The sequence below is a fragment of the Balaenoptera acutorostrata genome, chromosome 17 (genome assembly GCF_949987535.1).
Source record: "Balaenoptera acutorostrata chromosome 17, mBalAcu1.1, whole genome shotgun sequence".
Taxonomy (NCBI): domain Eukaryota; kingdom Metazoa; phylum Chordata; class Mammalia; order Artiodactyla; family Balaenopteridae; genus Balaenoptera; species Balaenoptera acutorostrata.
The window spans coordinates 34,650,205-34,674,237 of NC_080080.1; the positions used below are offsets into that span (position 1 = coordinate 34,650,205).

The 24,033-nt window shown below is 39.7% G+C and overlaps 1 protein-coding gene and 1 non-coding gene across 2 annotated transcripts in view; both read left to right on the plus strand.

Annotated features, from left to right (window-relative positions):
- The window catches only part of UBR5 (ubiquitin protein ligase E3 component n-recognin 5), a 142,883-nt gene that overhangs the window by 2,004 nt on the left and 116,846 nt on the right, over positions 1-24,033 (plus strand). The window lies entirely within an intron of this gene.
- On the plus strand, positions 17,628-17,700 carry TRNAR-CCG (transfer RNA arginine (anticodon CCG)). The gene has a single exon. It is a non-coding gene; the product is annotated as a tRNA-Arg (tRNA).

Below are 24,033 nucleotides of genomic sequence, written 5' to 3' on the forward strand. Positions count from 1 at the left end.
CTCGGAGTATCTAACCGCCTCAGGTGGGGCGGACAGCCTTTCAATCCGGGAAGCTGGAGGCTTGGTTTCTGGCGTTGGGTTTGGATTTGTCTAATCTTTGCTGTAACCATATAGTATTTAACATGGTTGTAAAACTTTTGGAATACTTTCTGAAAACATTAACCATTTGGAATTGTCACGTAGTTCCTTTAAATACTGAAATAAGTTTTAAGTCATTTATTTTAACATTTTGTAATGCGATCCTTACTCCGATTTTGTTTCATTACAGATCTTTTGTTAAGACTTTCACATAAGGATTTTTGTAAATTTTACAACCACGCTGGTAGTGTGGATAGCTGTACTGTCTGTCATTCATAGAACCGAGTTGGTAGTGCTTGTAGTGCAACTTGTCTTGTAACTTAGAAAATTGCCCCAGGAGAGAAGTAGGGTATGTTTTTTATATTAGTCCTAACTTTATATACCAAGAATCCTGACGAGCTTACTCAATTGACTGTGCATGCCAAAACCTATTTTGCAGTTTTGTTGGGCACTTTGAATAATTTTTGAGCATTCCTTTTGTTTCAGCTAGTCTGAAAATTGACATGTATCTTTTTTAAAGCTACCTTTTCTTTTTCCATTCCTGGTGTAAACAAGTAATCAGCTTTGTTTTTGATTTCTGTAGTGTCGGTATACAATATTAAGAATAGTTGGATCATCTTCAGTTTTCATTTCATGAGAAATAAAAGAGGTGGATCTGATGAGATAAAATGTGTGCATCAAGATGACAGATATTTGAACAATAGGAGAGGGCTGTAGGTAAAATCTTAGGAACCTCTGGTTTTATCTAGTAGCAGTAAAAGTGTCTGGTCTGTTGAGACTTATGAAGGCATCATTTGAGGTAGTCATGCTTTTTTAGTTTTGAAAAGTAGTTGACTTGTGGTGGAGCTGTTCTGTGTCTCCCCTTCAGAAGAAAGTTCATGTTTGCATACCTAGTTGCAAAGTAATAGGATCAACTTATTGCTGCATTGCTTGAGGGAAATCTGTTTCCAAATGAGGTTGGTTTTCTGGAACCTTACAACTTACTAGAATAAGCCCAGAATATTTTTGTCTTCAGGTAAAAATCTACCAAGGTTTAAAGTAAGTTTTGGTAATAGAAAAGAGTGTGTTACAGTGGGTTGATTTTCTGTGTATGATAGTCACAAGTGAAATGATAAACGGTAGTTCGGGATGAAAGATCTATAAATAGGTAGACTTTAGTCTTTACCCGGAAAGCCGTAAGACCGGACAGGCAGCATGGTACTACAAACAAATTGCTCAGTCAGAGAAAACTTAGGGGTCTCAAAACACCAATATTTTCTTCTACAAATAAGTTGTCTTTTTAAAATAACCACATCCTGTTAAAAGTCATATATTTTATTTATTATAATAGTGTGATGGCTCAAACATTTAAAGTGTACTCAGCATTTAAAAAAAAAGTTTGTATCTGATTTTTTTTTTCTTTGTGTTTTCGTACTTGCTATTTCTGTGACAGTCTTTGTATATTGGGTTAAAATCTTTAATTATTGGCTCTGGGAGACCAAATAATGCAGTAGATGAAAATAGGCGGGGATGGCTAGGGCAGAGGAGAGGAATTCAGAGAGCCTAGGATGTTGGTTGTAGCTTTCCAGAGTGATTACAAGGTCCCTGGTGCAGAACGCTGGCCCTCAGCAAATACTCATTGTGTGCAATTGAAACCATTCAGTGCTCAGATACTTGTGTGACATTTTGATTTTCTTTCTGGTGAATTTCTCGAGTTAGTGCTATGTTCTTGCTTAAAACATTGTCTCGAGAAATAGCAAAAACCATAACAAGAACATGGTTCTAGGCGTTGAGATGAAGGGGAGAGCTGGAAGTGCCAGCTCACCAAACCCTGGAAAGTGCCAAAGAAGTCATGTAGACCAGTTTTTTCACTGATGAGCTGGAAAATCAGGCCCTGAGTTTATAGAGTTTATCCAGGGTACTGACAGATGAGGTCCACATGATGGGTCTTCTGATGTTTAAAGTCCAGGGCTCTTTTCAGTATTCCACATGGCCTGTACTCGGGAAATCTCTGCTTTCTGAGGCATCCCAGCCTTTGAGCAGCCACCTACCTGTCTTAGAGTTTTGATTTCCCTTTCCCCTCAACTCCTCCCTCCTGGGCTCCAAATTGATTTAGGCCTTTTGTCAGGGGGTGGACCCTCTTAACCCTTTCCTAGTACTAGGTTAGGAGAGGCCTTTTAAGGTGATGGTGTCCCTGTGACTAGTCCCTGTCTTGAATTACTCGGGATGCAGGTTGGCTACATTGCAAACCAGTTCTCGTTTTTGGTCTGTATGTGGAATTTTCCTGTGAGCTTCGCTTTTAGGCATTATAATGTGTTGTGTGATCATAAACAGTCTTGCTTGAGATTTTCATATCAAAAGGGTTTTTCTCCAAGGAGCTCCCCCTTTAGATGCTGTAAGGCTGCACAGTAAGATAGTGTAGACAGGGGTTTGAAATTTGGAATTCCTAAATCTGGGTTTGTCTCAACCCCGCTACTTATTAACTGTGTTGTGGTAATTGAGTCATTTAACCACTTACAACCTCACTCCCTGTCTCTCCTCCTCCCCACCCCCTCACACCTCAGTTTCTTTTTTTTTTTTTTTTTAATATTTATTTATTTATTTTGACTGCACCGTATCTTAGTTGCGGCACACAGGATCTTTAGTTGTGGCACGCGAACTCTTAGTAGCGGCATGCGTGTGGGATCTAGTTCCCTGGCCAGGGATCGAACCCAGGCCCCCTGCATTGAGAGCACGGAGTCTTACCCATTGGACCACCAGGGAAGTCCCTCACACCTCAATTTCTAAATCAGGTATAGTACACACCTCAAGGTTGGTGAAGAATAGTTGAGATAGTGGGTGGGAAAACACAATATTATAATGTAGGTTCTGTGCAAAATATAATAAAGAGATGGTTAATTTTTACTGCTTTTATATGTTGTCAGGTTTCCAAATAGAAAAGCAGGAACTCAAAGAAATTGCCCTAGAATATCCTTAGCATTGAATGCAGAATCCAGACTGTTAGTCTTAGATCAGCGATTCTCAACTAGGTGCAGTTTTTGCCCCCCAGGGGATATTCGGCTGTGTTTGGAGACATTTTTTGATTGTCCCCGTTGGGGCATTGTTACTGGTCTCTAGAGGGTAGAGACCAGAGATGTTGCTAAACACCCTGCAATGCACAGGACAGCCCCACAATAAAGTATGGACCTGTCCAAAATGTCAGTTGTGCTGAGGTTGCGAAACTCTGTCGTAGATTATCTTGAATGTACATAGATGTAAAACTAAATGGAAATTCATGAGGAAAAATTAAAGCAATGTAAGTTAGTCTCAAAACATGACTTATTTAAATTAAAATGAAATAAAATTAACAAGTCAATTCCATGGTAGCAGCGGCCACATTTCAAGTGCTCTTCTGTACCCACATGTAGCTAGTGGCACCGGATTGGACAGTGCAGATACAGAACAGTGCCATGATCACTGCAAATTCTGTTGGGCAGCGTTGACACAGAAAGTGCTTTTTTGCACAAGGCATGGCATTTAGTGAGTGCTCCTTTTTTTAAAAAAATTAATTAAGTAATTTATTTATGGCTGCGTTGGGTCTTCGTTGCTGCGCTCAGGCTTTCTCTAGTTGCGGTGAGCGGGGGCTACTCTTCGTTGTGGTGCGAGGGCTTCTCATTGCGGTGGCTTCTGGAGCACGGGCTCTAGGCGCGCGAGCTTCAGTAGTTGTGGTGCTTGGGCTCAGTATTTGAGGCTCGCGGGCTCTAGAGCGCAGGCTCAGTAGTTGTGGCGCATGGGCTTAGTTGCTCCACGGCATGTGGGATCTTCCTGGACCAGGGCTCGAACCCAGGTCCCCTGCATTGGCAGGCGGATTCTTAACCACTGCGCCACCAGTGAAGTCCGATTGCTCCTTATTTTTATTAGGAACTCTTGGGTTTTAAAGACTCAAGCATATCCTTGTCCACTCAGTAGGAGCCAGAAAATAGGCCAGGGATTATGTGGAGTCGAATGAACAAAGGTTGTGGTGGGTAGAGGTTATAATAGTTGAAAGCTGCCTAAAGTTTAATCGTGCTGCACCAAAAAACACAAGTATTAGGGTGGAATAGAGCATCACATCACCAAACCAGTGGGAAATCTGACTATTTGATTGTTGAGATTGTTACCTAGAAACACCATTGCTAGAGTGACTTTATTGGGAAGGTACAGGCAAGCTTCACTAAAGTGATTACGTTGTTTAAGGAAAGTAAAATTAAAGACAGGGTATGAAATAGCCAAACAAAAAATTGAAAATCAAAACAAACAAGGGAAGATCAGTTTTATAAATCAGGAAATCAGTGACTAAATTGTAGGTTTAGGAGTAAACAGACACTTGGGAAGGAAATTACATAGTACATAGGAGTACAACTAGGAATAATGGGATGAACTTTAGAAAGGTCAGGATTTTTCCCTTAATAATTAGGTTATTTAGGAAATAGTCTCTAAAGGAAAGTTTAATCACTGAAGACTGTGTCAAATTACCCTTAAGTAGGGCTTCCCTGGTTGAGCAGTGGTTAGGAGTCCGCCTGCAATGCAGGGGACGCGGGTTCGAGCCCTGGTCCGGGAAGATCCCACATGCTGCGGAGCAGCTAAGCTCTCGTGCCACAACTGCTGCAGCCCGCACGCCTAGAATCCCTGCTCCGCAACAAGAGAAGCCACTGCAACAAGAAGCCCGCGCACCACAATGAAGAGTAGCCCCCGCTCACCACAACTAGAGAAAGCTCGCACATAGCAACAAAGACCCAATGCAGCCAAAAATAAATAAATAAATAAATAAATAACGCTTAAGTAGATCTTGCAGGGTGTATTGAGGGGAGTAATTTTATGTTGCAGGAGGATGTACTCATGTCTTTTTGCCCCGTTTTTATCATATGTACACTCGGCCCTTGGTATCCCCGGCTTTCACATCCGTGGATACTGAGTGCAGACTATTCATTGTACTGGTTATTTTATAAAGGGACTTAAGCAACCGAGGATTTTGGTATCCGCGGGGGCTCCTGGAACCCATGCCCCTCGGAGACAGAGGGACGACTGTACTTCTAGTTAAGAAAACAAACCCCAATTATAGTCTGTGTTTCTGTCATTTTGACACCTTGGCATTCTGAGCAAATGACAACAGTCTGTCCTCCTGGGTCACTATAATTATGAAATGTTGATTTGTTTTTATAATTGATTTTTAAGTTTTACTGTGAAAATTATTTTAAAGCTTTTTATTATGGAAAATTTAAAGCATGTACAAAAGTAGAGAGGATGGTATAGTGAACACCTATGTACAACAGTTATCACCCAATTTCAACAGTTATCTACTCGTGGCCAGTCTGGTTTCAAGCCTGTTCCCTATTTATTCCTTTTCCTCAGATCATTTAATTGATATACCTTCATTATGCATCTCAAAGATGAAAACTTAAAAAAAATTACCTTAATCTCAAAGTTCAATCTGTTTAGATTTTCCTGTTGTCATATAAATGCTTATTTTTGATGACTGACAGTTTTGAAATTTTACATAATAAAACTGAGTTTTAACGTGTTAACAAAATTTGACATTCTTAAGAGTAAGAGAAAATTTGTTTGGATAATAGCCTTAGAAGGACAGGCAACATCACAGTGGAAATCTTAGTGTTCCTTACAGGTTGACCGATGCTCTCATTTCTTAACCTCCAGTGTGATAGCATTTTATCAGCAAGTCGCTTGTAATAATGGTTATGTAATGACGGAAAGACAGGATTCTTGAAATTAAGTGATTTTCTGTGGGGCACATTGAGGAATAGGAATAAGTCGTGAAAAGTTTGCAGCATTCTTCTAAGTTAATATATAGAGGTAAGACTACTGCTAAATTGAACTTGGCTATTAGAAATTATTCTCTAGGGCTTCCTTGGTGGCGCAGTGGTTGAGAATCTGCCTGCCAATGCAGGGGACACGGGTTCGAGCCCTGGTCTGGGAGGATCCCACATGCCGCAGAGCAACTAGGCCCGTGAGCCACAACTGCTGAGCCTGCGCGTCTGGAGCCTGTGCTCCGCAACAAGAGAGACCGCGATAGTGAGAGGCCCGCGCACCGCGATGAAGAGTGACCCCCACTTGCCGCAACTAGAGAAAGCCCTCACACAGAAGCGAAGACACAACACAGCCAAAAAAAAAAAAAAAAAAAAGAAATTATTCTCTAGTGGGACCATATTTTACATTATTTTCTTGATAGATCACTGTAGTGCTAATAAACCCCTTCAAAATGAGAAATATGGTAAATTCTTAGATAACTGTGGTTTGTGACATTCTCATTTTTGTCAGGATATTGAATAAAGTATTAAAAATTAAATGTTATTGCACATGTAAATAAAAATACAATTTGTTTTACCCAAACAGCAAAAGTAATGTTATTTGTTCAGTTTCCAGTGGTGTCATTCACCTTAATAAAATGTTTTCAACTTTCTCTCTCCTTATGTATTTTGTAACTCAGCTTTATTGAAGTATAATTTACATACAGTAAAATTCACCCATTTTTATTTATTTATTTATTTTATTATTATTATTTTTTTGCCTGTGTTGGGTCTTCGGTTCGTGCGAGGGCTTTCTCCAGTTACGGCAAGTGGGGGCCACTCTTCATCGCGGTGCAGGGACCGCTCTTCATCGCGGTGCGCGGGCCTTTCACCACCGCAGCCCCTCCCGTTGCGGGGCACAGGCTCCAGACGCGCAGGCTCAGTAGTTGTGGCTCACGGGCCCAGCCGCTCCGCGGCATGTGGGATCCTCCCAGACCAGGGCTCGAACCCGTGTCCCCTGCATTAGCAGGCAGACTCTCAACCACTGCGCCACCAGGGAAGCCCAATTCACCCATTTTTAAGTGTACAGTTTGATGAGTTTTGACAAATGTATACAGTTGTGTAACTACCACCACAATCAAGATATAGAACATTTTTATGACCCTCAGAAATTCCCTTGTGCTCCTCTGTGCCCAAAAGTCCCTTCCCCCCATCATGCCCCTGAAAACAATTATTCTTCTTTTTCTCACTGTAATTTTGCCTTTTTTAGAATTTCATGCAAATGGAATCATGTGTTTGGTGTCTTTTCCTTAGCACGTATAGCAGTTTTTCTTCTTTTGTATTTGTGGTAGTAGTATTTCGTTGTTTGGATATAATACAGTTTTGTAATCTGTTTTAGCTGATGGGAATTTGGGTTGTTTTCAAGTTTCTGGCTGTTTCTTAGTTTTTATTTTTTAAAACTTCCTTGCTATAAAAAACATTCTTATAGAAGATCTGGAAAACAAAGATCAATTTATAAAGTCTAGCAAGGTTGCCATCACTGGTAATGTTTTGGTGACTTTCTGGTCCCTTTTTTCCTATACATGGATTTTTTTTCTTTTTAATATAGTTGCGATCATGCTGGATGTAATTTTATGTATTTTGAAATTTTTCTTTTCTTTTTAAAATTTATTTATTTATTTTTGGCTGTGTTGGGTCTTCGTTTCTGTTGAAATTTTTCTTGACTCTAAAATGTTACGTTATTTTTCATAGGAAAAAGCTACTCAGAATTTTAAAAAGTACATTTTTCTCGATAGCAAATTTTCATGTTAATTAAAGTACTGGTATATATATAAAGAGATTATGTTTTGAAACTTCAGTAGTAATAGTGGTAGTCTAGATTGCTGGTTATAAAGGTTATGACAGTGTCCAGTCTGGGAAGCACTGTGAATTCTCTTGAATGAATCAATAGAATTTTATTTCCATTCTCATCAGTTCAGGCCCCATTTTTTGTAGTACAGAAAAAAAAAGTGTTGAGAACTTACCATTTCACGAAATTGGCTCTGCTCCAGCATGAATCTGCTGTTCCAGAATTCAGACCATAAGGTGTTCTAGCTCTTTTCGTGAACTCAGATACCAGGTTTTCCTCACAGACAATCTGAAACTCCAGAGATGGGCTTTGCATGAGCTGCTCCAAGACCCTCTTCGAGGCCTGGTGGAGATTCACGTGAGTGTTTTTTCCTGGGACAGCCTGCTCTGTGACCTGAAAAGTGGAGGAGGATGGATTTGTAAGCTTTAAGAAAAAGCCAGATTTGAGATGTGGAAGTTAACTTGATGAAGAAAGGCAAAGAAACAGAGACAGTATAGGGTTATTTTGATGTCTAAATGATGAAAACAGGGTTTTATATGAAAAGCTTTGAGGAGAGGGGTATGTGGGCTTGTGCAGTTCATCATCTGTTTTCTTAGGTTGTGGGAGTGACTTTGTTTCCTGTCCAAAGGGAATTTGAACTAGTCCAGTTGGTGCTGTGTGTCATCATCTGCATATGGAAACTTTAAAGGAAGCACCAGACAGGTGATTTTTCTTGTGTGCAAATCTAGCTTAAAATTCTTAGTATGCTTCTGTTTCTGGTGATATTTAAACTTCATCTCCGAGAAGTCCCCCTTGGTGTTTTCTGTAAGTGATTGCATTTTTCTGCTTATCAGGTGTTCTGATCATTATAGATAAAGAATAATGAGAGGGACGGAGTCCTTGGATGTTGTGGACAGTGCACCTTTGCTTTCTATGGTTGTTGTTTGGGGAAGTATAGGAACTGCTTTTTCTTTGCTTCCTGCAGTTGCCAGCGGGGATGAATAGAAATTGGTGCCACATGTTCCTACTGATTCTCTGTTAGGTTTCTGTCACTGCTGAGGGGATGCAGAACCAGGAACAGGTGTCTTCCCTTGGGGAGGTTGGCAACCCATGGTCTGCAGGTCAGAGATGACTTGGGGGCTGATTTTGTTGGCAGTTGCTCATCTTTCTGCCACTTCTGAGAGCCGAAAGATACCGAAAATTAAGTACAACACTTGCATCCAGAGACAGGCGGCAGCATGCGGTTAGCAGCCGCCCCGTACCATCCAGAATGTTTCTGGTTTCAAAAAACTCTGTTGAGTGGCAGGGACTTCAGGCCAGTTGGTCTTTTGCTTTCCTTCTCCAGGGCGCTTGACTCCTCAGAAGTCTCTTTGGAAAGGTAAAAAGCTTCTTCAGTTGGCATGAAGATTCAGTCTCTTCTTTGGTGAATTCTAGGACATTCTTGAGGGGTTTTTGTTTTTGAGCATGATATGTTTAAAACCTTTTTTTTTTTTTTTTTTTGGGAAATGGAAAGTCTTTGTGGCAATAGTGTTGAAGTTTTAAAAGAGTAACATAACCTAACCAAATTGTAGTAAAAACATTTATTGTGGTAGCCTTTTCGGATTAGGAGGTTCTTGGATTTAAAGTAGAGCTTCTCATAGTGTCTAAACGGACCACCATCATCAGGAACAAAATAGCGTGAGGACCCCTGTATAAAAGGCTCTCGCCCACATTTCTTTGTTTTAAAATTAATTGATGACAGCAAATAGGGCCAAGCTTGCCAGTTCCTCACTGCCCCCAGCCATCCTTTTCCCCTCAGGCTATAGGTTCTGTAGCTGTCTGTTTGAGAATGGGGTATTTTCCTGCCCTTTGAGGCAAGAGTAATATATTTTTGTTTGCTTTTCTGTTTTAACAAATGAAATTTTAAAAATTCGAATTAATTTACATAAATATTAGGTCTGTCCCAGAACTATAATAAGACGCTGAGAGGATGGATAGCTTTTTATTTTTTTTTAATTTTATTTATTTATTTATTTATTTATGGCTGTGTTGGGTCTTTGTTTCTGTGCGAGGGCTTTCTCTACTTGCGGCAAGTGGAGGCCACTCTTCATCGCAGTGCGTGGGCCTCTCACTATCGCGGCCTCTCTTGTTGCGGACGGAGCACAGGCTCAGCAATTGTGGCTCACGGGCCTAGTCGCTCCGTGGCATGTGGGATCTTCCCAGACCAGGGCTCGAACCCGTGTCCCCTGCATTGGCAGGCAGATTCTCAACCACTGCGCCACCAGGGAAGCCCCGAGGATAGCTTTTTAAAAACAGATGTCAGTGCTCATAGGCTTACAGTCTTAGTTGGGGGAGTTATGCTGGTCCACAGACCAGTAGCAGACTGTGAAAGACTGGTGAAAGAGGTAGTTGAGTTTGACCTGTGTAAATATTTGCCATGTGTTGCCTGCACAGAGTTTGAGCACAGTGTTAGATCAGTTTCCCGTGTTCAGTAAATGTTTGTGTGCTTCTCAGACATTGTGCTAGGCCTGGGGTGGCTGCACCAACCCTTCCTGGAACTTGGATTGAGAAGTAGTTGGAACTGTTTCTAGCTCATTGGGAAAGTTTGGAGAAGAGTGAGGTGATAGACTTAGTGGGCCCAGGGTGTGGCATCCGGTAGGTGGGCCATGCTTATTTATTTTTTAAACTTTTTACTTTGAAATAATTGCAGACTCACAAGTAGTTGCAAAAATGATGCAGAGAGGTCCCGGGTACTCATAACCCAGCTTTCCCCAGTGGTAATATCTTGATTGTGCCAAGTATTTTTCACATCCTTGTCAAAGTACTAGAGATGGGAAGGTACATTTTCTCCATATGCGCTTTTGAAAATTGTTTATTTTTCTGGTAAGATAACATAGATTAGAAGACACAAATTTAAAGAAAACTTGGTATTCTTAGATGATTTTGAATTGATGGGATATATAGTAGGCAGTCTGTCTTTGATATGATGGTAATGGGATATAAATTGGAGGAAAACAGTGGTTGGGGATTTGTTTTTTTCTGTGTGTGTCTGATACTAATTGGCCATGTGACCATGAATAAATGATATGACTCTCATTTGTAAAATGAAAGAATTGGACCAGATCGTTTAGGATTTTTCTGCTCCAATTTCTGTGCTCTTAGGATTGTGGTAGGGAAGAGGGTTTTTGTATCGTAGAATGGCTCAGAGGGAGAAAGGACTGTGAGTCTACGGTTGCCCATGGTTTCTTTTACTTAAATTTTATTGATCAGTGGAAGGAATAAACAGGCAAAGTGGGAAATAAATTTTACTCTTTTACTCAGTGAGTAGTTTGTTAACTAAATTATATACATTGGGATGCAAAGATGATGGCCTCTGCCCTCACGGAGCTTTCAGTTTAATGGGGAGACACATGAAAATAAAGAATTAAGTGCTAATAGAGACTATAAGTCACAGGGAAGAACGATCTGATGATTCAACCTGGTGCTTGCAAAGGGCTTTGAAGACAAGGTTTCAGGGTGTGGGGACTGGTTCATCCTCTTACTTCCATTCTCTTGAGTCTAATGAATTTTCATTTACAGGCATTTAGGATGCTGGTGGCAACTAGAGGTTCATCATAGATGTCTGTATTTGATATTGATAATCAGAGTTTTAATAATAGTCCAGAACTCTTGCATTGTTTAAGAACAGTTTACATATAGACAGTGGCGGGGTTTTTTTTGTTCCTTTGCTTTTTGTTTGCAAAAGGTCTGTCTAGGGGTAAAAACACGAGGATAATGGCCTGTCGGGGTATGAAAACAAGTTGCTTCATCCTAATGCTTTGACTTAGTTTTGGAAGAGGCGATATTGGGAATTGGCAAGGAGGAGGGGATACTTGAAGAGCTTATGTGGGTAGTCTGTGCTCCTTTCTATTCATGCCTGCACAGGCTGGGATTGACACTATGGCTGCCTTGAATGCTACCAGGAGAGTAGTGTTGGAGCACAGAGACACTTAAAAATGAGACCAAGTGTTCTCTGACTCTTTCATTGTTATTGTCATTTAAAATGAAAATTTCATGTAGTGCACTGCCGGTAAATATTTTAAGATTATTTATGGTTCTAGACATTCATGTGATAGATCTGTTTTAATGGATATAGAATTTCATATCGGATTTAAGACCCCAAAGTGAGATGAAATACTCAAAAATGTGTTTTCTGAATTTAGATGTATCTGCTTAATCCTTTAAATTTTATAATACATTTTAATCTGTCTTCAGGTTTGTTTTGTGATATTGACATTCATTATACAGTATTACAGTTCTTACAGAGTTTAAGAGTGTTACTGTGTATCTGAAAGAATTTGTGTACCATAGGCAGGCCCTGATGGATAAGGAGCTCTGAGAACTGGAAAAATACTAGATTTGGAGTCAGGAGACTTGGTCCTTCTACTCATCAGTCATGTAATCTTGGGCAAGTCATTTCCTTGCAGTGAGTCTTAGTTTTAGTTTACTCATGTGTAAGATGAGGGGGTATATGTGATGTCTGGAAGTTCATCTCAGCTTTGAATCTGTGTGACTGTAGACCTGTAGATACTGTTTTATGAGTTGTGTTCAATGTATGTTAGTCAGCTTTGTCATTCTAAGGTTTGATTTTTATTCCTGCCTCAGACCTGCTTTTCTATTCTTTTGTACTCGTTCTAATGGGCATCTAGAAGCAGTGGACATTCTAAACTCTGAATACATTGTTTGTTTAACTGGAGGGGAGCTCTTCAAAACCAGCCCAACTCTTCTGTGTTTTGTTTTTGTTTTTGTTAATTTTTTAACTGGTAGGGCTCATGTATTTGATTTGGCACAAATGAATTTAGTATAATTATGTTATCTTTTCATTATGCTTTCCATATAAATTTAATGGGGGAAGGTTCCGGGTAGCAAAAGCTTATTTGAAATAACGTGTGATAAAGCAAAAGCACGCTGACAGCTTATCACCTCACCTCCTGGGCTTGGGAGTGTTTGCTCACCTTTGGTTGGTAGTGGGTTGAGACTCTTCTCTTTTGGGGGGCTGTTTCGGCAGCCCTCCTCCTGTCAAGTGCTCAGTGAGAATTGATCTTCTCTTTTCTAGGATGCCTATTATCATGCTGTATGGTAGACTGTAATACTTGGTATTACCTTTTGACTTGACTAGACCGCAAGTCTACTTAACTTTCCTGAGTAGAAAGTCATTTTTGAGATGTTCAAAATTTTACATCAAGGAGGATTTTAGGATTTTCATGTTTTACAGCTGAGGAAATTGAGGGCTGGAGTGCCCAGATGATTAGTGAAGTGGCAAAGACTAGACTCTGCATTAATTCAGCTTTATTGTTTTTCCTTTTCTTCTTGGAATGGGCATGGGAAGTAACTTGTTTTTCTGATACACACACACCTATTAGTGTGTATATATATATATATATATGTATATATATATATATGTATATATATATACACACACACACCTGTTAGTGTGTGTGTGTATATATACACACACATGCAATTAAATATTAATATGGGGACTTCCCTGGTGGTCCAGTGGTTAAGACTCTGCACTTCCACTGCAGGGGGCGCGGGTTCGATCCCTGGTTGGAGAACAGATCCTGCATGCCGCAAGTTGCGGCCAAATAAAAAAAACAATCTATTATATAGAGCTATTTGTATGGAAAATTTTGATCAGTTTTTTTTAAGAAATGTATCCTGTTTGCAAAGGCACAGTAAAGTTTCATCTTATAGACTATAGGCAATAAAGCTAACAATAAACCTTATTTGACACAAACCATATTCCCATTCTCCGTTCATTTGATCTTGAGAAAAGTCTAGTATGTCCAGTAGTTTCAAGGATATCATTTTAACTTAAAAGGTTCTGATATATTTAATTTATAAATCTCAGACTGATATAATAGAGTTTTGGAAAACTATAAGAAGTGCCTTGTCAATGTGTGTATTCCTATGTAAAACACATTGCTTCTCCTGTGTATATTTTTTAACATTAAAGAAACACATTTGAAAAAAAAAATAGTAATATGTACACACAGTGTGTATGCCATTGAATAGTATCTCATCCTTTAATTAAGCACATTTTGTGGGGCTTCTGCTACATGTTGGTTCTAGTCTTGGGTGTATGATGGTAGAGCTTGGTCTGTGGGAAAGACAGACCATTACAGAGCAGTATGATAATGAGCATAGGGAAAGAGGAAGTAAAGGATTCTTCACCAGAGGCACATACCCCAGTCTTGCAAAGAAGGAACAGCTTATTGGAAGAAGTAATGTTTAAAAGGAGGACCAGGATTCTGAAATGTTTAAAAGGAGGACCAGGCTGAGGAGCTGGTGGGGAAGATGTGTGATGTAGGGCAGGGCCTGGAGGACTAGAAGAGCTTTCTAGGCAGAAGGAACAGCATGCGAGAAGACCCTAAGGTGAGAGAATGCTCAGAGTAACTACATAGGGTTTCAAATCAGTTGAATAGTTCTCTTGTAAAAAAGAATACCCTCTTAACTATCTTCAGTAATGAGCTTGGTATTATCATGATAAAATAAATCTGTTGTGTTATGTCATATATTGGCTGTGACTAGTTAATTTAATGGGTTAGACTTAGAGTAACTGAACCAGTGCAATAAAGGGTATGCATTCCATCCTAGTTTAGGCCAGTTGCTTGATCTCATGGCTACAAATAGCATCTTTAAACCTCTATCCAGCCAAGTTGTTGATGTTTGTTAGTGTAAATGAAGACAAACAAGCTTGGATGGATGGTTCAGTTCAAATGCCTTATTGCTGTTGGGAAAACAGTGCAAATCCTGTAAACGGACCAATAATATCACTGAGATAAAAAGACTCCATTTTTCTGTGTAAAACAGTTCACGGTCTTAACCAGGTTAAAGGTAAAAGTTTCATAAGAAGTGATGACAGTGTGCTTGTTTCTGGGTTGAGTGATTGCTTTTGATGTCTCTTAATATGTTTTAGTATTTTTTATACTTTTATGTGAGTATATATTATTTTAATAATAGAAAAAGAATAAATCCCTAGGAAAGTGTTTGAATTTAGTTAGCTATTCACCTAAAGCAGGAACATGAAAAGCATTGAATAAAGAATACTGATTTAATTTCACTGAAGTTTTTTTTTCCTTTTTTTCCCTCTAGAGACTTCTTACAGGGAGTATAATTCTTTGTGTAAAACTAATTGAGGGATGATTCTACAAATAATTATTTTAAAAAGTTATTTTGAATTTTGACATTGAACAAAGCCATTAGGATCAGATAGATATATGGGCATAATTTCTGACTTGAGTTTACAGAATATTTGTTCACAGGCATGCCTCAAAGGAATGTTGTGTGATGAAAGCCTTTTGGATTTTGGACAAAAATTTATCATTTCCGTTTTATATTCAGAGTTCACGCAGGGAGCAGATAGCTTGTCAAAAACATTGTGATAAAATTTAAATAATTTTTTTCCTCCTAGTAAGTTGACCAGAATTTTCACCATAAATTAAATATTAATGGACATTAAAAGAAATTCGACTTCATTTCATTCATTCATTCATCTTTATTGGAGTATAATTGCTTTACAATAACAGATATTTATTGAGGGCTTGTTATGGGCCAGATACTTGGGCTGTATCAGTGAACTAAAGAGGCAAAAATTCCTGCCTTTGAGGAGCTCACATTCTAGTGACATGCGTTTTGTCTGTTCACAGTTATGAAACACTTCTTTTGAAATGTGTGGTGTTTAATTTCCATATGTTACATCTGTCTGAAATGTATTCCTATTAAAAATGTAATCAGTTAGAAATTACGGGAAAGCCCACTGAATTAACTATTCTTTGTACTATCCCTAAATGGTTTCTTAAATATTCTCATTATCCTGCAGGGCCCCTCTTTAAACTGTCCTTCCTTCAGTTTGAGCCTGTGAGTGCCATCCGGGGGAGCTGAGAGGTGACCTCGTTGAAGACAGGCTCATTGTGGTCTTTGCATTCCTAGTACTTGACATATGTTAGTACACGTGTTTATTAAATTAATCTGAACTTCAAAAGTAAGCAAAATAAAGTACTTTATTTTAATACAAATTAGTTCTTAGAACTATATTCCAATCTCTGGAATAAGGAATGAATTAAGTGTATGGATTTTTTTTTTTTTTGGAATGTACTATTCCAATAACATTGAAAGATACCACAATATTTCACCTAACCTCCCCCCCCGCCCCCCCCAATATTTCATGTAGGAGACCTTCCTTAAATGGTGACCCTTGACTCTGTATATGTGTATGTAATTTTGGTGAGGTTGATATTCTTTTTCCTATCCAACATTCTATTGTAAACATCTTCAGGCATGCAGAAAAATTGAAAGAATGAACAGTGAGTTATTTGGTTATCCACCTTCTCCATTCAGTAATTGTTGTTTTGGTAATTGTTTTTGCCAAATTTGCAAAATATGCATGTATATATAAATGATTTCGTTGAGCTGTTTAGAAGTTGCAGTCATCATGATGCTTTTTTAATCTTTAAATACATGGGCTTGCAATTGCCTAAGAATATGGACCTTCTTCTGTACAACCACCATTATCACTTTAGAAAATTAACAAGAGTTCCTTAATACCATTACTTTTCTCCACTTGTCTTCAAAATGTCTGTACACAATAGCTGGGTTTTTTCAAACCAGAATTCAGTCAAGACCTACACATTGTATTTGGCTCCATTTGAATTTTGTCATGGAGTCATTTTTTCAAAAATATTTGTAGTTTTTCCAAGGGCCACACTTAATTATTGAAATACTAAAGTCATTCTATTTCAAAGCACAGTTGTGTCATTGTTTTCAATTTTTATGAACTTTTAATTGGTCTTTGTATATAATTTTCATTTGTCAGCATTGTGTGCTTTAATGAATTTCTCAATGTTGCTTTTCCTAGACCTCAGGGAATCTTGGATTTTTGTGAGATTCGAAGTTTCACTTTGCACATGTTTTGCATTGGACTGCATTTTGTTGTCAGATTACATTCTGTGATCAGCATCAGCTTGACTTCAAAAGATGTGAAAGTGATAGGCCAGGTTGTGCACTTGTTAAACTTGCAAGGATTTTTGGAGACTTTTAATAAAAGATCAGTGGCTGGTGAAGGTTTTGGCCTTGTCACCTTTTGTTTCCTTATGTGGTCTCTCGACTGCAGGGATGAGGAAATGAGAACATTCTATCAGTATATGTTACCTGGGTGATTGACAGGAGAGTTGGCCTGTCAGTGTTGTATTAGTTACTAGACTAACTATAGGTTTTCTGTTGATGTTACATAAAGATTGGCTTTTATTTGAGCAAAGATTTACTATCCAGATGAGTCTAAGGTTAAATAGATTTGTAAATAAGATATGTGAAATAAACATTTAAGGAAATAAACATATTAAGGTGTAGGTAATATAGAGTTTTGGTTTTTAAACTTGGCCAAGTTAAAGGAAATGGGTAAGGAAGATATCAGAGATGAACCATAAATGAGGCTTTATTCATATATCAGTAGAACTAGTACCAAAGAAAATGCTGAGATTTCCTTTGATCATCATTCTGGTTTTTAATTGCTGTGTAATAAATCACTCCAAACTTAATGGTGTAAAACAGTAATCATTTATTATTACTTCTGGCTATTGACAGTACTCAGCTAGGTGGTTCTTATCTAGATTTATGCAGTTGCCGTGAGATGGTAGCTGGAGTCATCTAGGAGATTCAAACAGCTGGGATCTGGAACAGCTGAGGTTTCTCAGGCATCTCTACTTCTGTGTGGTCTCTGCAGAATGGAGTCTTCGAGGTAGCTAGACTTCTTACCAGGTAGCTAAAAGTTTAAAAGACATGTGTCCCAAGAGACAGAGCCAGGCTAGAATGCCTTTTCCTGACATAGCCTTAGAAGTCATGCAGTGTTTCTTCAGCCTCGATCTTTTCTCAAGAAGCAAATCATAAGGCCCATATTCAAGGGAGGATAATTAGACTCCACCTCTTGATGGGAAGAGTGCCAAAGAATTTATGGAGGGACTTCCCTGGTGGTCCAGTGGTTAAGACTCTGCACTCCGAATGCAGGGGGCCCAGGTTCCATCCCTGGTCAGGAAACTAGATCCCGCATGCCTCAACTGAAAAAAAAAAAAAAAAAAAAGATCCCTCGTGCTGCAACTAAGACCTGGCACAGCCAAATAAATAAATAAATATTTAGGAAAAAAAGAATTTATGGATTTCTTTTTTTTAACTATCACGACCATTAAAAAAGATGATAGGGGCTTCCCTGGTGGCGCAGTGGTTGAGAATCTGCCTGCTAATGCAGGGGACACGAGTTCGCGCCCTGGTCTGGGAAGATCCCACATGCCGCGGAGCAACTAGACCCGTGAGCCACAACTACTGAGCCTGCGCGTCTGGGGCCTGTGCTCCGCAACAAGAGAGGCCACGATAGTGAGAGGCCCGCGCACCGCGATGAAGAGTGGCCCCCGCTCGCCGCAACTAGAGAAAGCCCTCGCACAGAAACGAAGACCCAACACAGCCATAAATAAATAAATAAATAAATAAATAAATAAATAAATAAATAAATAAATAAATAAAGAAAAAGATGATAAACAGTAAAGTATAATAGTTCAGAAGGAGATTTGGGTACCATGAAAGTTTTAGAAAAGGTTGATACTGTGTATTTGAAAATAGAAACAGTGAAGACTTGATATTTATGGCACTGGACATAATGCATTTTGTGGCAGTAGTAACTATTTTTTTTTTTTAATGAGGATCTTGAATCAGATGCGTATGTTTTGATTGATTGATTGATTGATTGATTTTGGCTGTGTTGGGTCATCGTTTCTGTGCGAGGGCTTTCTCCATTTGTGGCAAGCGGGGGCCACTCTTCATCGCGATGCGTGGGCCTCTCTCGTTGCGGAGCACAGGCTCCAGACGCGCAGGCTCAGCAGTTGTGGCTCACGGGCCCAGCCGCTCTGCGGCATGTGGGATCTTCCCAGGCCAGGGCTCGAACCCGTGTCCCCTGCATTAGCAGGCAGATTCTCAACCACTGCGCCACCAGGGAAGCCCTGTGGCAGTAGTAACTATTAGTGGACATAATATTTCCAGACCGAAGTATCGTACTGGGCAGTTCAACAGCTTAATATCACAGAGCCCCCTCCAGAAGCATCCAGGTCAGAATCATAAGGGGAGCCAAGGTAAATGTGTTTCTTTGACATCACTAGTATTACTCATACAGTCAGGTGGTTGTTTGGGTGCATTATTTAGGAAATGTGAAACATTTGCTATGTTCTGAGACTTAAAAGATTGAAATGTGGGCCAGTGATTAGTTCTTCACTATGACTCTGCTCAGACACAGGGTGTATTTCCTGCGAAACAGAATCTTCTTTGGACAGGAGCTACTTGGCTTCATCATCCATTTGATTAGTCAGCTTTAGGACTGAATGTTTTCTATTTCCAGAGACACATCTGTCTTGAAATGACTAGGTTTTGCTGCAGAATCTATTTATTTTAATAATCATTTGCATACCTACTATGTGCGAGGCATTGTACTAGCTACTGGCTAGATATTGGCATTTAAAAGAGACCTTACAGACAGTTCCAGAAGGAGAGTTCTAAAAATCTTTTGGGCAGGTCATTGTTGTTGACATAAATGTATAGCTTACCAGTATGGTTAATATGAAGATGATATCTATTTGCGTGTAAAGTTTGTTAGAAATAGGCCTTATTATTTCATAGCTTTGCCTAAGGTGGTGTATTATTTGTGGTCAGTTTTAAAGTGATATTAGTCATGTGTCATTTTTCTTAGTGTTCTGCAATTTTTATTAAATGGAATATGTGATGAAATTGCAGCATCTTTTGTGTGAATGCGAAAAAGACCCTGTATTTATTTTGTACATGCAGTACCTTTTGTTGTTTTGTCTGTTTCTAGTCAAAAGAGGCTTTGTTGTCATTACAAAATGAAGATGTGGGATTGGACAGTTTCTGAGGGCCTTCCCAGGACTAATACTCAAAGCAAGGAAGAGAGTGGGTAGAATTTCTAGATGGTAAAGATGGTAGGAAGTGGCAGTTTAAGTTGAATCATATTTTGGACTTTCTGCAAGCCAAGACAAAAAGCAATGGCTGAAAAATTAACTGCTTATCATGTTACATCAGAGAGAAACTTTTTCTTAATCATGCTCTGAGATACATTTTTAGTGAATCTTTTTTATATTTAGGGCTACTAAAAAGCCCAACGGACAGTGAGTTTTATAGTCAACACAGAAGTTTTCTATATGTGACTGTACTGAGCGCTGATAAAAGCTGAACTCCTTGTTTTGTGGAGGCCCCTCTATGGGAATTGAGGAGTGTAACTTTCTGGATTAGAATTATATAATGTTTAGAGGCTGATCTGGAAAATTATGCGGTTTGCTCATTTTAAACATTTTCAGCATTGTTACTCCTTACTATATATGAAGCACTACGTTTTCCAAACATCATCTCATTCAGCAGCGTGGCAGCACTGTTGCAGAGGCAATTTGAGGTGAAGGCAATTGAGCGTGCCTCCCAGGCTGCACAGCTGTGGAGTGGTAGGTCTCTAAGCACGGGGTCCTTAGTTATTAAGGCCCGTTAACAGGGTCTGCTGCTGAGGCTCATGGGTTACTGTTATGTGAACTGAAGTTTTAAACATTGGTAGATAAAAACAAAATGTCGCAGTAAAGGACTGTGCTCCAGCCTTTAAAAGCAGTACATTAACTGTTATCTTGTGCCTACATGAATAAATTTTTTTTTATTGCTTTAAAATTTGATCTGTTTGCAGAGGACAGGCCCATCATCACGTGTCTTTTCTTCCCTCTTGCCTGGGGTTTGGTGGAGGAATGGGGACCGTGAAGTGACAGATAGTCTCCATGCTCAGCTGAGTGTTGAAACTAGGACCGTTCATTTCTGAAGCCAGGGTGCTGGTTCCTATTGATTAAGCCTTTGTTGCACTCTCCATCTGGACATGCTAGGGTGTGAGATGGTGGACTGGGGACACATTAGAATCATTACCATAGTGACACTAAATTGTTTCCATCCTTTGTGTGTCGTTTGGCTGAGAAAGGTTGTGAACAGTTAGTCTCTTCTTTGTATGATATTCTAGTATCTTTAGTCAACCTATCTAGTATCTGTAATGTACTAATACCCAGATGTGCAAAAAGTTAAGTCATGGTTACATCCTTAAGGAGTTTACTGTGTAGTTAGGAAAATAAAATAGAACTGTTAAAAAGTAGGATAGCAGTATAGAGACGAAGCAGTAAATGATTAATTGCTAAATTGAGTAGAATTGATGAGAAGTTCTGGAGGAAGTCAAAAGAGAAAGTGTCCACTGGGCCACAGTATCCTTATTACACTTTCTGTAGATATTTGATATATAACTGGGAAGGATAGAGGTAATTCTAAGTGTAATTTGGAAAGGTTTAGATAACCAGGATTTTAATAGATGCTATGGATTCACATTATTTTTGCAGTACACATGAGCTAAGGAGTACAGTTTTATCCATGAACTTCAGTTATGTCTAGTTGGTCTTATGTGTTAGTTATGAGATCTGTTTCAGATGTCTATCATTGGTTTTTAATGGGGTATAATGGTAGATATTTGGAGTCACTCTTTGCTGTCTTCATCCAAAGTGGTACTGCCCACCCATAATAGCTCTGGTTCCCCAAATTCCTTTTTCACCAGTTCCTACTTAGCACTCAGCACCTCCTTTTCTTTCATTCAGAAATGTTAACGCCAGTAATAGCAGGAGCCGTTAATATTTTGTACCAGGCTTTGTACTAAGCATATTGTATGCTACACTACCCTTTTGGTTCAATGTGTAAGTAAACTTTGCCATCACAGAAGTGAATTTATGGTCTAAATTATTTACAGGATGTGTTGAGGGACTCAATCCTTTCCTGGTATTTCAGATCAAAAATCTTGATTTAGTTTAAAGGTCAGGCTTTTAAGTTCTGATTGCTGTGGTTAGAGCTTTTCCGGCTTGTCTACGTTATAGACTATGGCCAAGTCAATAACTTGAGACACTATTAAGAGAGTTTGAAGAAGGAGGGTCAAGGCCCTTTAGACTTGCTGGTTTCAGGGAGAGTGTGCAAGTAATTCCTTCACAAGCCCAATAGAAATTTTTGTCCCTAGGGGTTTTTGGTTTCCTTTTCTTTGTTTGCTTTTGGTCTTTGCTCTGGTACTTGCTCTTCTCCCTCATCCCAAGCTCTGTCCTTGTGGACATTCAGTAATCTTTAGAATATTTAAAGATGTTTAAAGTTGCACGTATACGTTTTAAACACAAATGGTATGTTTACTTTTCTATCAGTTTTGTAGATGAAATGACAGTCACTGCTGTGAGGTCGGTTGGACAAGTGAGTCTACATACTTTCTGTATCCCAAAAGGCAAGAGAGTGGAAGTTTTTTTGTTTTCGTTTCTAACTTAGTTAACTGTTTTGGTGACGTTTTAAGGAATTTTGGATCTAGTTTTGATAGTTTTAAAAGTTTTTTTAAAAGCTTATCCCTGGGACTTCCCTGGTGGCGCAGTGGTTAAGAATCTGCCTGCCAATGCAGGGGACACAGGTTTGAGCCCTAGTCCGGGAAGGTCCCACATGCCGCGGAGCAGCTAAGCCCATGCGCCACAACTACTGAGCCTGCATGCCACCTACTGAAGCCCGCGTGCCTAGAGCCAGTGCTCCACAACAAGCGCAGCAAGAGAAGCCACTGCAATGAGAAGCCAGCGCACTGCAACAAAGAGTAGCCCCTGCTCGCCGCAACAAGAGAAAGCCCGCGCGTAGCAACGAAGACCCAACACAGCCAAACATAAATAAAAAAAAAAAAGCTTATCCCTTTTCTGTCTTTAGTGTGCCATTTTTTTTAATTTAGTTGAAAGCAAATTTAATTTTTGTCCTTATTGTTAGTTGCTAGGTATAAAATTTCTGGTTGGGAATAATTTTTCTTCAAAATTTTGAAGGCATTGCATCATCACATAGCTTCCAGTATTTCTTTTAAGGAGTTCAGTGCCATTTTGACTCCTGATCCTTTTAACTTGACCCACCTTCCCCCGTCCGCCTCCCCCCCACCCCCCCAAAGAAAAAGCGCTTTGAGAGTCTTTCCTCAGTCCATGGTGCTGAGAAATTTCATGTTGATGTGCCTTTATGTAGTAGGTCCTTTTCCCATTCATTGTATTTTGGGCCCCAAACACTTGGTAGGTGCCTTTATTCTGGAAGCTCCTATCATTCCAGGAAATTTTGTTACACATTTTTCTCTCATCCATTTTCTCATTTTTCTTTTTTTGGAACTCCTAGTAGTTGGATGTTTGACACCTCCATTGCCACTCTGATTTACTTATCTTTCCTCCCTTTATTGTCTATCGCTTTGACTTTTTGTTTTATATTATGCCGAAGATTTTTTCTCTCCCGTTGGGCCAGTTTCTCGGGAGAGGAATCCTGGAAGTTAAGAGTGTGGCTGCAAGCGCTCTGGGATGGGAGCTGGTGGACTCATTTCAGCAAACAGCTTTCACTGCTTCCAGTGTCCCCATTCCTGCCTGGCCAGGTATCCCCAGGCTGGTATTCTGGTTGAATTTCTGTAAGTAAGGGACAGTTCAGTCACGGTCTGGGAGGGGCAGCCTCAGGCCTATAGGGTGGGGATCTTAACTGCTCCTTATGCAAACTTCCTGTTTGGGGTCACCCCCAGGCTTCACAGGTACCTGGTGCCTCCAGTTTCCAAGAGTTGGTCTGTTCCTCTTTGCCCGTCCTGTAGACTTTAGGTTTCAATTTTCTCTTGTCTGCTAAGTCATTTGCCACTTGCTCTATATGCTTTCCAGCTTCCAAAAATTTTGTTGGCATCTCTTGCTTGAGTGCTCTAGCCTTCTCTCTTTCTCTTTGTCCTTGTAACTTTAAAATTCACTTGGCGTTTTAGGGGGGTTGTAGGAGGTGGTGGAGATAACTCATGTTTAACTAGAAGTCCTACACAAGAAAATTATTTCTTTTTTTTTTTTTTTATTAATTAATTTATTTATGGCTGTGTTGGGTCTTCGTTTCTGTGCGAGGGCTTTCTCTAGTTGTGGCAAGCGGGGGCCACTCTTCATCACGGTGCGCGGGCCTCTCACTATCACGGCCTCTCCTGTTGCGGAGCACAGGCTCCAGACGCGCAAGCTCAGTAATTGTGGCTCATGGGCTTAGCTGCTCCGCGGCATGTGGGATCTTCCCAGACCAGGGCTTCGAACCCGTGTCCCCTGCATTAGCAGGCAGATTCTCAACCACTGCGCCACCAGGGAAGTCCAAGAAAATTATTTCTGTTTATTCTGGATACACTGGTTCTCCATACCTGTTGTCTTAGTCTGCTTGGGTTGCTGTAACGAAATACCATAAACTGGTACATTTATTTTTCACAATTCTGGAGGCTGGAAGTCTGAGATCAGGGTGCCATTATGGTCGGGTTCTGGTGAAAAG